General features: G+C 37.0%; 1 long non-coding RNA gene across 5 annotated transcripts in view; it reads left to right on the top strand.

Annotated features, from left to right (window-relative positions):
* LOC140612104 (uncharacterized) overlaps positions 1-15,192 on the top strand; it is a 74,982-nt gene that overhangs the window by 12,938 nt on the left and 46,852 nt on the right. For all 5 annotated transcript variants that reach the window (XR_012013413.1, XR_012013414.1, XR_012013412.1 and 2 more), the window contains exon 3: positions 10,769-10,842. This is a non-coding gene — a long non-coding RNA (uncharacterized lncRNA). The remainder of the gene's footprint in view (positions 1-10,768; positions 10,843-15,192) is intronic.

Raw genomic sequence — 15,192 nt, 5'->3', positions numbered from 1 at the left:
AAAAATGTCAAATTTTAGATGGAAGTATTTCCAGAGGAATTTTCATTCATTTCCCTCACTTTAGTTTTTTTTTAAATTTAAAATAAGATACAAAAATTGTTTAATTTAAAATAAGATATAAAACCAAGATCTTATACAAATAAGGCCTTTTGGGGGAGGCAGTCATGATACTGTTCTATATCTGCTCTGTGGTGGTAGTTGTATGACTACAGATTCATGGAGGTTGTGGAAATGTATAACAACTGTGATTTTTTTATGTACTACAAGTCTATTGATTACCTAGTTGAGGGACATTTGGCTATTTCTAGTTTTTGGCAATCATAGTAGTTTTATGCCGCTGTAAACCTTCATATCAGGTACTAGTGTGGACACAGGCTCTATTGCTGTAGGTTAAACACGGATAATAGGATGTCTGGGTCATAGAGGACACGTGTGTGTCACTTTATAAGTAACTGAAAAACGCTTTTCCACAGTGGCTTTTCCATTTTGTATTCTCATCAGCAATGCATAAGATTCCTATTATTAAGTATGCTGCCACCAGTTGGCATTATTGGGCTTTGCTTTCTTTGTTTTTGCTAAGAGGTGTGTAGTGACAGCTCCTTGTGGTTTTAATTTGCATTTCCCCTAGTGACTAATGATATTGGCATCTTTTCATGTGTTTATTTCCTGTCCAAATACCTTCTTTGATGAAGTGTCTGCTCCAACCTTTGGTCCATTTTTTATTGGGTTATTTGTTTTCTTGTCATTGAGTTTTGAGAGTTCTTTATCAGATGTATGATTTGCAGATATTTTCTTCCAGTCTGTGACTTGCCTTCCAATTCTTTTCACAGATGTCTTTTGCAAACTAAAAACATTTCATTTTGAGGAAGTCATATTTATCAGTTTCTCACCTTTGGATTATACTCTTGATGTTTCCCTCTAAGAACTCTATCTAGCCTAAGGTGACAAAGATTTTTCTCTTACCTTTTATTTTTTTTAAATGGTATAGTATTAGATCTTACACTTAATTGTACAATTCACTTTGAATTAATTTTTACATGCAGTGTAAGTGATAGGCTAAGATTCTTTTTTTTTTATATATGGATGTCCAATCATTCCAGTACAGTTATTTTTTTTTGGGGGGGGGGATCAACTATCCTTTCTCCATTGAATCTCCTTTGCACTATTGTCAAAAATCAATTGGTCATATTTCTGCATGCCTGTTTCTAGACTCTATTATGTTGCATTTATCTATCCATATATTCTTTCTCCAATACAACATTGTCTTGATTATTACAGCTTTATTGTTACGTCTTAAAATCAGGTAATGTAAACCATCCAACTTTATTCTTCTTTTTCCAAATCATCTTGGCTATACTAGGCTCTTTCCCTTTTCCAATAAATTTTAAAACCAGCTTATTGATATCTACAAAAAATTCTGACAGTATTTTAATTGCACTGGACCTGTAGATCAATTTGTGAGAAATGAAATCTTCCAATCCATGAACACAATATATCTCTCTGTTGACTTATGTCTTAACTTTCATCAGTCTTTTGTAATTTTCAGGATAGAGATCTTGCACAGATTTCATTAGACTTATCCCTAAGTGTTTTATTTTCTTTTGTGATATCTTAAATGGCACTTTTTAAGGGGTCTTCCAGATGATTTTATTAATTCATTGACTTGTCCAGTTTGGAATATACTTCCGAGGTTACTTTGTTTTAGTTCTCCTTTAGATGTTTGAATCACAGGTGTGCCTTGACCTGTTGGAACATTCTCAAAGATCAGAACTGGAAAACACTGGAATATTTTTTTAACAGAGCTATTCCATGTAGTCTTTACCCAGTTTCCCTCAATAATTACATCTTACATAATTATAGTACAATATCCCAAACCAGGAAACTGACATGGCACCATATGTGTTTATAGTTATATGTCATTTTATGGTAGGTAGATTCATGTAACCACCACTGCAATCAAGAGACAGAATTATTGCATCACCACAAAGAATCACCTTGTGCTACTCCTTTGTAGTCATGCACATCCTCTTCCCTCTCAATATCCTTAATCCCTGGCAACCACCAATTTTCTCCACATTTATAACTTTACTATTTTGAAATGTAATATAAATAGAATCACATAGTATGTGAACTTGTTATATTAGCTTTTTAAAATCAGCATAACATTCTTAAGAGCCATCCAGGTTGTTACTTTTATCATTAGTTCATTTCTTCTCATTGCTGACTAGAATCCCATGGTATGGATACAACACTGTTTATTTAACCACTAACGGATTCAGAGATATTTTTATTATTTCCAGTTCTTGGCTATTAAAAATTAGTAATATAAAAGTAATTGTATACAGGTAGTTGTGTGGATATAAGTTTTCATTACTCCAGCATAAATGTTCAGGAATGTGATTCCTGGGTCATATGTTAAGTGTATGCCTAGTCTTGTAAGAAACTGACAAACTAAACGGTTATGCCATTTTACATTCTGCTAGCAATATATGAGAGATTCTATTTTTCCATATCCTTGCCAGTATTTGGTATTGTCACTATTTTTAAAATTGTAGATGACATGAAATATTAGTTTCAAGTGTACAATATAGTGAATCAACATTTATATAATTATGAAATGACCATGATAATCCCACTTATCATCTTTCACCATATGTTATTATAAGCTATTTATTATATTCCCTATGCTGTACTTTATGTTCCCATGATTAATTTATTGTACAACTGGAAAATTGTACCTCTTAACCCCCTTCACCTATTTTGCCTACCCTCCTCTCTCTCCCCTCTGGCAACCACCAGTTTGTTCTCTGTATTTATGTGTTTTAGTTTTATTTGTTCATTGCTTTGTCATTTAGATTCCATGTATAAGTGAAGTTGCATGGTTTCTGTCTTTTTCTGTCTTACTTTTTCACTTAGCATAATAGCCCTCTAGGTCCATCCATGTTGCCACAAATGGCCAGATATCATTCTTTTTGTGGCTGAATAATATTCCATTCTTATATTTTGTATATATATTTGTGTGTATATATATATATATATAAATTGAACATTCTGTATATTTTATATGTAAGAATGGAATTAGAGATATAGATAGATGATATAGATAGATATAGATGATAGATATAGATATAGATGATATAGATAGATATAGAAATATAGATATAGATAGATATAGATATAGATGATATAGATATATAGATATAGATATAGATATAGATATAGATATAGATATAGATATAGATATAGATATATTGCCCACATCTGTTTTATCTATTCATCTATCAATAGACACTTAGGTTGCTTCCATATTTTGGCTTTTGTAACTAATGCTCTGATGGATGTAGGGTGCATATATCTTTTCAAATTAGTTTTCATTTACTTTGGATAAATATCCAGAAATGAAATTGTTGGATATAATGGTATTTCAATTTCAAATTTTTTGAGGAAGCTCCATAATGTTTTCTAAAGTGACTGCACCAATTCACATTCCCACCAACAGTGCGTATGAGTTCCATTTCTCCACATCTTCTCCAACACTTGTTATGTCTTGGCTCTTGATAATAGCCATTCCAACAGATGTGAAATGACATCTCATTTTGTTTGGTTTGCATTTCTCTGATGATTAATGATGTTGAGCACCTTCTCATGTTCTTGTTGGCCATCTGTATGTCTTTGGAAAAGTGTCTATTTAGGTTCTCTGCATGCTTTTTAAACAGATTGCTTATCTTTTTAGTGTTGAGTTGTATGAGTTCTTTATGTATTTTGGATATTAACCCTTTATCAGATATATTACTTGCAAATATCTTCTCCCATTCCATATGTTAACTTTTTGTTTTGTTGATGGTTTCTTCCTCTCCGCAGAACCTTTTTAGTGTATTGTAGTCTTGTTTATTTTTGCTTTTGTTGCCCTAGCCTGAGGAGACAGGCCCCCCCCCAAATGGTGCTAATTCTAATGTCCAAGTGTTTACTGCCTGGTTTCTTTTAGGAGCCCTCTGGTTTCAGGTTTTACTTTTTTTTTTTTTTCATACTTTACTTACTTATCTGAGAGAGAGAGAAAGAGTGCACCAATGGTGGGTAGAGACAGCGGGAGAAGCAGATGCCTCCTCATTGAAGAGGAAGCCCAAGCAGGGCTCAATACCAGGACCTGAACCCAAGGCAGTTGCTTAACCAACTGAGCAACCCAAGCATCCCTCAGATCTTACACTTAGATCTTTAATCCATTTTGAGGTTATTTTCTTGGTTTGGTTTGGTTTGGTTTGGTTTTTACAGTGTGAGAAAGTGGTCTAGTTTCATTCTTTTGCATGTGGACTTCTAGTTTTCCCAATACTTACATGGTACATTTTTATTTTACTTTTGATTTTTCAATTATTCATTGTTATTTTATAGAATTCCAATTGGTTGTTGTATATTTTCTGTATATACTACAGTTTTGCTAAACTTATTTATTCATTACAGCAAAAGAATGTACAAAGAGAGGGCAAAGGGGCCAAAGTTTGGGGAGAGATCTCAGTTGGAACCAGAGTAAAAAGACCAGCCCTGAGAGACGCAGAAAAGGAATGGAAATGTAAAAGGAATAATCAGGAGAAAGTAGTATGTTTAATACTCTTTAATTTAAGCAGCCTTAAATCAAACTTTTGAAAAACTCAAACCTACTGCCCAGTGCATTACTCAATTATGCATTTATTTCCCTTCAATTTTGCTTAATATCTTTATTTTAGCTCCTCTACTCATTGCCTTCCCTTCAAAATTCTTGGGTTTCTTTTGAAGTCAAGGGACAAGCCCTAAACAATGACTCATCAAGCAATCATATCTTATCTCTAAACCTGACCCACCTCTAACATGTTTCCTATAATTTTTGTGGTATTGGAACAAGTCAGGGTTCTTTTATTTAATAAACATTTATTCATCATTTATTGTGTACAAGCCACGATATCCAAGACTGTGGCCATGGGAGATACAGAGCAGGGATGACATTCAAAATATTTAACAATTTGTACAACATCAGACCTATCTGAAAGAACAAAGCTATAGCCTAGACTGTACCCTGGAGTCTCTGCTGTTTGAGATACCAACTTTTAAGTTATTTGATTGAGGGGACATAAGGTGTCCTGGGGGAAGGAGTGAGAAATCTGTGGCATGGGCATTCTCTGTGAAAGGAATGGAACAGTGACTATTTACCAAATGTCTTAGGCATGTTTCAATATTGTGAGAAATTTTGTGTCTCAATCCCCAGGGGTCCCAAGAATGAGAGAGTTTATTACACTTGCTCATCATGGAGGCAATATACAAACTAATGATCACAATATCATGTGGAATATAATGAGTTCCTCAAGAAGGCACTGGGGAAGTTTTATGGAAATTTGGGAAGTGAAGATCTTTTCTTTTGGAGAGAAGGATAAGGATATGAAAAATTACAAAAAAACAAGACAGTGTAGTTATGAGTTCTATGTCCTTTACTCTAGAGAAGACAATCTAGGCAGTGGGGAGTACAGTGTCTCATAAGCAGTGGCACACTCTTCCCAAGAGATTTGGGGCAAGAGTGAGTTTTATCGAGTCTTAGAAGCAGCAATGTGGAGACAGAGCATGACTGACTGGGGATGTGTATCTGACCTTATTTAGAAAGATTAAGAAACAAGGCACTAAGAGTTGGCTTAGGGTTTGGGGATTGGCTGACTGGCTATTCCATGATTCTGGTCATGTAAAGCATTTATAGGAATGTGAAAGTTATGTTTGCTGACATGGCACCCTAGGCAGGAGCAACTCCATGTTTTGCCTAGAAATTTATGTCAACAGATATTTAAGGTGAGTCCCAAAGACAAGTGTATTTAGATGTTAAAGCAGAAGCAGTGAAGGTGAAGCGTGCAAATAAAGCAAAGGCAGGGAGGTAAAATTGTATTCTGTTTGCCAGTAACAGGGAGGGTCAGAAAAAGAATAGTGAGATAAGATGGCAGCTAAAACAATACGGACCAAATTGTGGGGACACAGGTTGATTCTCTTGACATTACAATATATGACAGGATTTTTGAGCTGAAAAGGGATTTAGATATCTTACAAGCCAATCTTTCAACCCTTTTGTTGTACAGAAGAAGAAACTGAGACCTCAGGGCTGAAGGAAAGAGCCCAAGGTTACACAGTGCTGTACAGTTTGTTGGTATCAGAGGCACAGGATTCTCTCTTCAGAGCTTTCTTCCCCCGTCTCATTGCCTCCCTCTTCTCAAGATTTTTAAAATGCAGAATAGGTGCTCTTAGGTGGCTCAGTCCTTAAGCATCTGATTCTTGATCTCAGCTCTGGTCTTAATCTCAGGGTCATGAGTTCAAGTCCAGCATTGGGCTCCACGTGGGGCATGAAGCCTACGTGAAAAAGAGAGAAGAAAGAAAGAAGAAGAAGAAAGAAAGAAAGAAAGAAAGAAAGAAAGAAAGAAAGAAAGAAAGAGAGGGAGAAAAAATAAAGGAAGGAAGGAAGATCTGTAAGCCGTGACTGCTGATGGAGATCTTTAGATTCCTCTCCAGCCCCTGCCCCCCGTCCCACCCAGAGGGCTGGTATCCTGCCTTACTATCTAAGCATTACATTCAACTAGATTAAGATTACATTCTTCAAGTCCCTGCTTCCTCTTCAAATGTTTAAAAAAAGAGGGAAAAGTATAAGTGGATGCTCTGGTCTCTGCCCCTCTCAGCCAGCTGAGTAAGAATCAGCTCTTTTCTTTCTATGAGGCAACAATAGCACAGCTCAGCTGCCTGTTGAAAGACTCTGATGCAAAATGCATTACATAAGCTCTCTCCTCTCTCCTCATCTTGTCAGACACAGAGCTATCTTCTTGAAGGATTTTCTCTTTTTCCCTTGCTCTCACTCATACATTAGACTTGCTTATTATTAAGCTGCTTTCTCTTCTAAGATATTATTGGGATTAATTTTATTCCCATGCCTTTCATCTCTTCTCTCAATCAAGAAGAAAACAGATAAAAAGGCTGCTCTTAGAACAAATAAGAAAGCTCACAATTTTGAATCCACCCACTGTTCTGTCTCTTCCTGAAGATTTTGTGCTTCATGGGCAGTAATCATATTCCAAGACCCAAGACCAGAATTGAAAGTGTTGCCCAAACTTTCTCTAATATAGATTTATGACTCTGTCTTGCTAACCATTAACTCTTCTGAGCACAAATTTTTCACATATTTATCAACCTTCAAAACATCATTTTACTTCTAAAATATTATCTCATATTAGTAGTTTGAATTGTAGTTATACTGTAATATTTTGAGTAGTTGACATGGGCGTTTATTACTTCCCATGACTACACAGTAGACCTACTAAGTGCTACACATGCATCAACAGTTAGAGACCACAATCAATCCTCTGAGGTACAGTTAGTGACCATAGGTAGACATCTCTATTTTCCTCATATACAGACAAGGAAAGTGAAACCTAGAGATATTTAATTATTTACCCAAGGTCTTCCCACTAATAACTGGTAGAACCAGAACTTGACTCCAGACAGCTTGGGTGTCAAACTTTTATACATGACCACAATATTATTCAGCCTTGTTCCAAGTTGTATTTTACCCAGCCCTATCTCAAGTAATTAATTACATTCGAGTTGCTCTAAAGATTCATTCTATAAATTTAAGCAAATCAACCTGGTGATTTCAAAGTAAGGTACCCTCTTTATTTTAAAAAGGCAAAGACAAACAACAGTGAAAAACTATGACCAGAATAATACACTGATACATTTTTGTTAGTAAATATGATCATAAGAAAACAGTACTTAATTTTTCAGGAGATCAGTTTTCTGGAGAGTTCAGCAAACTAAGACCTCATCTCAAGCAAAAGTGGCACTGAGAAGCTCTTTGCTGTAACAAATACCATATTCACACTTCTTTGCAATTTAAAGAAACAAACTAGGGACAAAAGTCCTTACTAAATCATTATCAACTTTTATTTATCATATAGTGGTTACATCTGGCTATATGGCATTTTTTAACAGTATTAAAAATATTGAATTAAAAACTGTAGAGGAGAATATACAAAAAGCAGATACATAGGGGAAAATGATAAGATAAAGTATGATGATGATAGGTAAAGTATGATTGTGAGAGAGAAAATCTAAATCAAAGGAAATGGCAGATATAATGCCCTACAGCAATCAGCTGAAAATCCCAATGGCCACTGAAGACATCCTATGTCACCTCAAAAGGACAGCACATGACTTCAATAACAGAATTCAAATCATTCCCAAGAGGGTTAAATATAATTTTCAGCATCTTCATTAATTTGACTTGAGAAAATAAAATGCCTATTATTTTATTTATTTTAAAATTTACCTTTGTCTTAATTTCTTCAGCATTATTTATCTCACCTTTCATGGCTTCCAATTTACCTTCACATTTTCCATGAGTTTATTATTTTTTCTATATTATTCTTGAACCCTTCTCCATCATATTCCAACTGCCTGTGTTATCTAGGAAAATTATCCCTAGGCTCCAGGATCTGTGTCATGCTCCTGGGCCCCTGCCTTCCTCCTACTTCTGGGCCCTTGCCTTCCTTTTACTTCTTTGCCATTCACAGTTTTATTTCCTTTCTAGTCTCATTGAGGAAGAATTTGTAGTTTCACTTGTCCTTTTTCCATTTGCATGATTTTGGAAAGAAGAAATGGGAAAGCTGTACTTCTTGTCATTATCTTCAAGTTGCAAGAGGCACTAATGATTTTCCAAAGACTTGACACTGAAAGCATTCACATAGAAACTTGAACATTTTTTTAACTGCCTTCTTTTTAATCTGCCCAATTTGATTTGTTCTTTTTTTTCTTTCCCCAACCTATTAATTGTTTTCCTCCAAGTGAAATTTCTATTCATGCCATTGAATTCCTGCTTGTGATTATCTCAAACAGAGTTGGGCTTTTTTTTTTTTTCTAAATAAACCATCCATATAGCATGTTCTATGTACAAAGTCTTTTTAACTAGGTTTTATTTTAATCACCCTGCAAAATGGTTGGATCAGTTTACATCTATCTCCCTGGGTTCTTCATGCACAAATCTTTCCATTTTTTTTTTATCCCATTTCACCATTATTTGCCTGTCACTCCATTTCTGCTATGCATCTTCTTTCACTTCCCAAATGGATCTTCATCGACATCTGCTCTGGGGTCAACTGTGTGGAACTGTAATTTCCCCAAGCCTCACCACCCTCTGGGTACATATGTGGGAATGCTAATATTAATACCTAATTTTTCTGGCTCATTTCCCCAAATTGCTGATGTATGAACCCCAGCTCCCTGAAAATTCCCTCTTAAGAATGTTTAGAATCTCCAGAGGCATGTGTGACATATGCTGCCCTTTCTTGAATTCTGTGCCACTCCGCTGGCCACAGCCACTTCCTCCCGTGCTCTGCTGGCTCTGTTTTTCTCTGTCACTGCTGTTTATGGGGTAGCAATTTCCTGAAAATGGCTACTGTCGCTTCATTGGCCACGGCAGGCACTGTCACTACATCATGTTCCTCCTCTGGGTGCCAAATCTCTTGCTGACCCCTGAGCTCAGCATTTCTCGGCTGCTGGAACCTCTGAACACCCAAAGGTCAAATCTGCTCTGTGGTGTGTGGCAGAGTGACAGAGAAAGACTTCCTACTCTGTGTTCTGGATTCAGGTAAAGTGACTCAATAAAGGGCTGCTCATTTGCTAGGGCTGCCATAACAAAGTACGCAAGACTGGGTGGCTTCAACAACAGAAATTCACTTTCTCATGGTTTTGGAGACTCAAAGTCCAAGATCAAAGTGTCAGCAGGATTAGTTTCTCTAGGCCTCTCTGTGGCTTGCAGATGGCCATCTTCTCACTGTGTCCTCACATGGTCTTCCCTTTGCATATGTCCCTGGTGTCTCTCTCCATGTCCAAATGTCCTCTTCTATAAGATACCAATTAGACTGGATTAGAGCCCACCTAGAAGCCTCATCTAACCTAATCATCTCTTTAAGAGGTCCTGCTTCCAAATATAGTTACGTCTGAAGGTTCTGGGGTTAGAGTTTCAAAATATAAACCTTAGGGGAACCTAATTTAGTTTATAACAATAGCCATGCAATTCAGATCATAGAGAAAGTATTCTTTCACTTTCAATTTCACTGAGAATTCCTCTACACCTCTGAGAGCTAGGCCTGTGTTACTCCTGTGTTGGCAGTAGCTTCTTTCTCCCAGAGACCTCACAGACCCCATGCCAAAAGTTGCACCTGGTGCCATGTGAGTTCAGCACACACACCAGAATGCCCAACAGTAAAGACTATCCGGACTTAAAATGAATCACTGCTAAACATGTTACTGAGCTGAAGTTTAGCATGCTGTTGAAAACTGGGCTCTGCAGGCAGATCTGATGAGTGCATCATCCTAACTGCCTAACTCCTTAGCTGTGTGACCTTGGGCAATGTGCTTAACTTCTCTGTGCCTTGTCCCCTTATCTCCAACATGGATTTCACAACAACTGAACACACCTCAAAGGACTGTTGTAGGATTAAATTTGTTACGAAATGAAGAAAGTGTTTAGGACAAGACAGACTATATAGAAAATGTTCAGTAAATCCTAGCTCTTATTTCTGTCATTGTAGTACCATGGGAGGTGGGGAGTGAGGACAGACTTCCCTGCAGTATCTCTATAATAAGTGCTCAGTAAGCATCTATGGAACAAATTATTTGTAGGACATTTATTTTCCACATTTTAATGTTCATTTAGTTCTCCTAGAAGTTATTTCATTTAATCCACAAAAAAGGTAATACTGTCCATCCTATTTTATAGATGAGAAGAGTGATGACCAGAGATTTCACCAATATGACAGAAGTGTCACACAACTGATGTGCAGAGTAGCTAAGGTTTGAAACTCTTCCCTCCACAGCCCTCTCTCCTCATCTCATTACTTGCCTTGTAAATGATACTGTCAATGCCAAACTCCCCATCCTGCCCACATCCCACTCCATACCAAAAGCAAACCATCTGCATCTCCTGTGAGTAAACATGTTCTTATCTGGTTATCTTTCACTGTGTCATTTAATTCTATGTGTTCAGCCATGATTTGGAAAGTGACAGAGGCTAGTTTGGCTGGAACACCTTAAACAAATCTGTGAGCAAACAAATGCAGAGGAAATTCTCCCAGTGTGGATAGAAGGATCCAGTCATCCCTCAGGTCAGAGAAGGCAGGACACCACACTGTGTGCCAGAACCATCACATTATTCCAGGTGTTAGTGCATATTTTCTGGAAATAGGCAGATAGTAAATATTATTGGATTTTCAGGCCATACCCCAATCTCTGACCACTCAGAGACCACTCAGCTCTGCTATTATAGCACAAAAGCAGCCATAGACCAATACATAAATAAAAGAGCATGACAGGAATGTTATTTAAAATGTATTATTAATTAATTAATTAATTAATTAATTAATTTTAGGGGCAGTGGGTGACTCAGTTGGTTAAGTGCCAACTCTTGATTTCAGGTCATGATCTCAGCATCCTGGGATAGAGCCCCATCTTGGGCTTCACCTTCAGCAAGGAGTCTGCTTGAGGATTCTCTCTCTCCCTGTCTCTTTGCCCCTACCAGCCCCCGCCATGCATGCACGTGTGTGCTTTCTCTCTCATACACATAAATAAATAAATCTTTAATAAATAAATAAATAATAAAATATATTTTAAAATTTTATTTACAAATGTTATTCAAGTTTTCCATATCTTTGTTGTAAGCACTTTATTTGTACTAACAAATTTAATCCTCAGAACAACCTTTTGAGGTATGTACTATTATTATCAAATCTATGTTGTATATAAAGGATCTCCGGCACAGAGAAGTTAAGTGTATTGCCCAAGGTCACACAGCTAAGAAGTTAGGCAGAATTAAAATGATGTACCCGATTGCCAATCCCTCCTTTACATGTGTTCTGAGTTTAATCACCACAATCCTACAAATTTAATGTGTTTTTTTCTCATTTGAAGGTGTGGAAATAGACTCAGTATGAACAGAATCCAGGGCCAACAAGCTTGGAAGGATAGAAAGTGTGAGAACATTGTCCTGGGATGGTTTATTTTGCTTCAACATACCTCATGCCTGGGATTTCTATGTTCTGTTCCCTCTTCACACCAGCTTGCATATTTGCATAGTTATTTCTATTACATTCATATCCCTTTGAGAGACAGCATGAATCTGTCACTGTCATGTTGCTTCAGAGTAGCTAATGGCCATGATATTATTATTTACTGTTAGACTCACAAGCTCAGAACTTAAAAATCTGTTTGTATTTTTTTAGCTACTACAGATATAGATCCAGAGAATATGGTGATTTTCCTTTTCACTTTTTAATTACTAGTTAAGAACATCAGATTTAGGGGGACAGTCCTTGTGTGGTTTTCCATAAAATAAAGATAATGATGCCACTAACTTGCTTTGCAGGATTGTCATGAGGAGTATATATATATTAAAAAAAAAAGATGCCGGTCAAACACTTAATATTGTGTTTGGAACACAGAAAATGCTCACTAAATGTTGCAATTATTACTTATTTGTCTTTCTTTTCCATCTTTTTCATATTCTCTCTCATTCCCAGTACTAGGCTAGTACTCACCATTCTCACTTTGGGAAGTTAATTCAGCCCATGGTTTCTCATCTTGGACGGTATTGACACTTGGGGCCAGATAATTCTTTCTTTGCGGGACCTGTTCCTGTACATTTTTGGATACTTAGCAGCAACACTGACCTCTCCCCACTAGATAAGAGTAGCATCCCCTCAGTTGTGACACCAAATATGTCTTTAGACATGTGAAATTTCTCCTAGGTGACAGAAGTGCCCCCACTTTACAACGGAGACAATTCAGCACCCAGTGAGTTCCTCTCTCCAGTCTCTGTTCCTTCCCAACCAGGCAGGCAGAGATTGGCTACCTGAGCTCTACTCCAATGCCATCTGACTACAGCAGGAAAGAGAAACCAACCCAGGCCAACCCAATCAAATTCTACCCCATGAGAATATGAAATTAAAAGGAAATCCAGCCAATGTGCTTCAACAAGACTCTTGAATGAAGGGGAAGAATACTCAGGAAGGATGGGACAGTGTCTCCAACTTACTTCTGCTCCTGAAACAGAGAAATCCAGTGTGCAGAAACACTATGATGATCAAACACACAGAGAAGAGAGATGCAATAGAGCCCCATGTTGAGCGTCTGGTCATTTCCACTTTTAGGTTTCAGGCTTTGGAGAGACCTGATGATCTTTCTGTCCTGGGTTTGGTGAACTATTCCAGAGTCTTTCTAATACATTCTGAACCTGATTCTCTTTCTTTTTGCCTTAAACTCGATTGTGTAGCTTTTTTTCTTCTTTCCAACAAAAAGAGTCTTAACTAAGACACTGTTGAGAAGGTTATGGGGGTTATAGAGGGATGGTAAATAGCATGCCATTCCCTCCCTCTTGTGCAGTCAGGTCCAGTCAGGAAAAAGAAACATTTTAGCAATTTCAAACAGAGAGATTTCATACAACAAATAGGTTACAAAGGTGATGGGAGAAATGAAAACCTCAGGGCATGATGAAAGTACCCAGAGATCAATAATACTGAGAAACCACTTCCCTGCAGTTCACTAAATGAACGATCTCAATTCTTTGCCCTCTCTGCATCCACAGACTTGCTACAGCCTCATTTTTTGGTTTGGGATTGGCTTTCTTTGCCCAAGGATACATGGGTGGAAGTTAAAGTTTTCCAGTGCTGTACCTAGATCTTTAGTGGCCTTATAAGACTTCCAAATTCAGATCTGACATGTAAAGATCTTGAAAGTAATTATTCCTATTTTACAATGAAAAGCTGAACAAACTGTTATTTTTCTTAAATGAATCATAAAACTTTCAGGCCTTTCAGAGAACCACAGTTTATTTGGATCAGAAGCTACTAGAACTATAAACTGATAGGGACACTTAAATTGTCACTGTGAAGAGTTGCTGGAGGCTGAGGTGGACTAGCTGGAGAATGAGTAACTCCTAGGAGGCTATGGTTTTAGGAGGCCTGTATATTTTTGTGGGGTTTACCTCCTAAAACCACACCAGGTTCTCATGATGAAGATCTGAGAAAGACCTCTTCATGGCTCAGGCAGTTGGAAAGGAATAATAATCATTGTGAAGTATGCCCAGAGCACTTCTCCATAGAAAGAGCCTATTCTCCAAGGTAAAGGACTTTGCTAGAGTGCTATCCCCACTAGAGGAAGGATATCTCTCATCTTCTATTCCTTTCCAGCCTTCCTGTCTCATCTAAGTGTAAAGGAAAGGTGGATTATCAACAGGGGTCAAGGAAACAGACTGAGAATACTGCAACCAAGAAAAGGAAAAGGAATAAGTGGGACTAAAGTAATATGACTATAAAAATCACTTGTGAAAGTCACGGCTCCAATGATTGGAACTTAATAGGAATATTATCAATGTCCTCCCTCCTCCACCTATTACAATGCCAAGAGGGCTCCAGTATAACAGAGTGAATTATAGTTGACAAAGATGCAATACACAGAATGTCTCCAAGGGAAGCTGAAAATCAAAAGGAAAGACAAAATCAGGCTCACTGGAGGGACTTAAAGCCACTTATATCTAGAACAAGTGTTAAATCCAACACAACTCTTAGTGATATTAATATAAATCTTCACACCAAAGATTCACCCATTCCCTAATATCTGATACAACATGTCTGGCTTTCAAGAAAAAAAAAAAAGAGACAAGGCATGCCATAAGACAAGGAAAGTAAAACAGTTTGATGATTCAAAGCCATCATCAGAACCAAATTGAAATACGATGTAGATATTGGAATTATCAGACAGAAAACTTTACATAGCTTAAAAAAAAAAAAAAGAAAAGAAAACTTTACATAGCTTAATATGATAAATATGCTATGAGCTCTAATGGAAAAAGAGACAGGGTACAAGAACAGAATACAAGCAGAGAGATGGGAACTCAAAGAAAGAATCAAAAGGAAATATCAGAAGTCAAAAACGCTGTAACAAAAAAAGGAAAATAGCTTCAATGGGTTCATCAATAACTCAATATATTCAAGGGAAGAATCAATGAGCTTGGAGACAGGTTATGTGAAATTACCAAACAGAAATACATAGAGAAAAATACTCGGGCACTTCAGACTTGAACTGCCAAAACCAATGACGGAAAAAATTTGGGGGAAAAAAAGTAAAAATAATGGAAAATGATAAGAAATA

Source organism: Canis lupus, chromosome 20, assembly GCF_048164855.1.
Source record: "Canis lupus baileyi chromosome 20, mCanLup2.hap1, whole genome shotgun sequence".
NCBI lineage: Eukaryota > Metazoa > Chordata > Mammalia > Carnivora > Canidae > Canis > Canis lupus.
The sequence above is the reverse complement of the archived record's forward strand: the minus strand, read 5'-3'. Positions and strand labels throughout refer to the sequence as shown.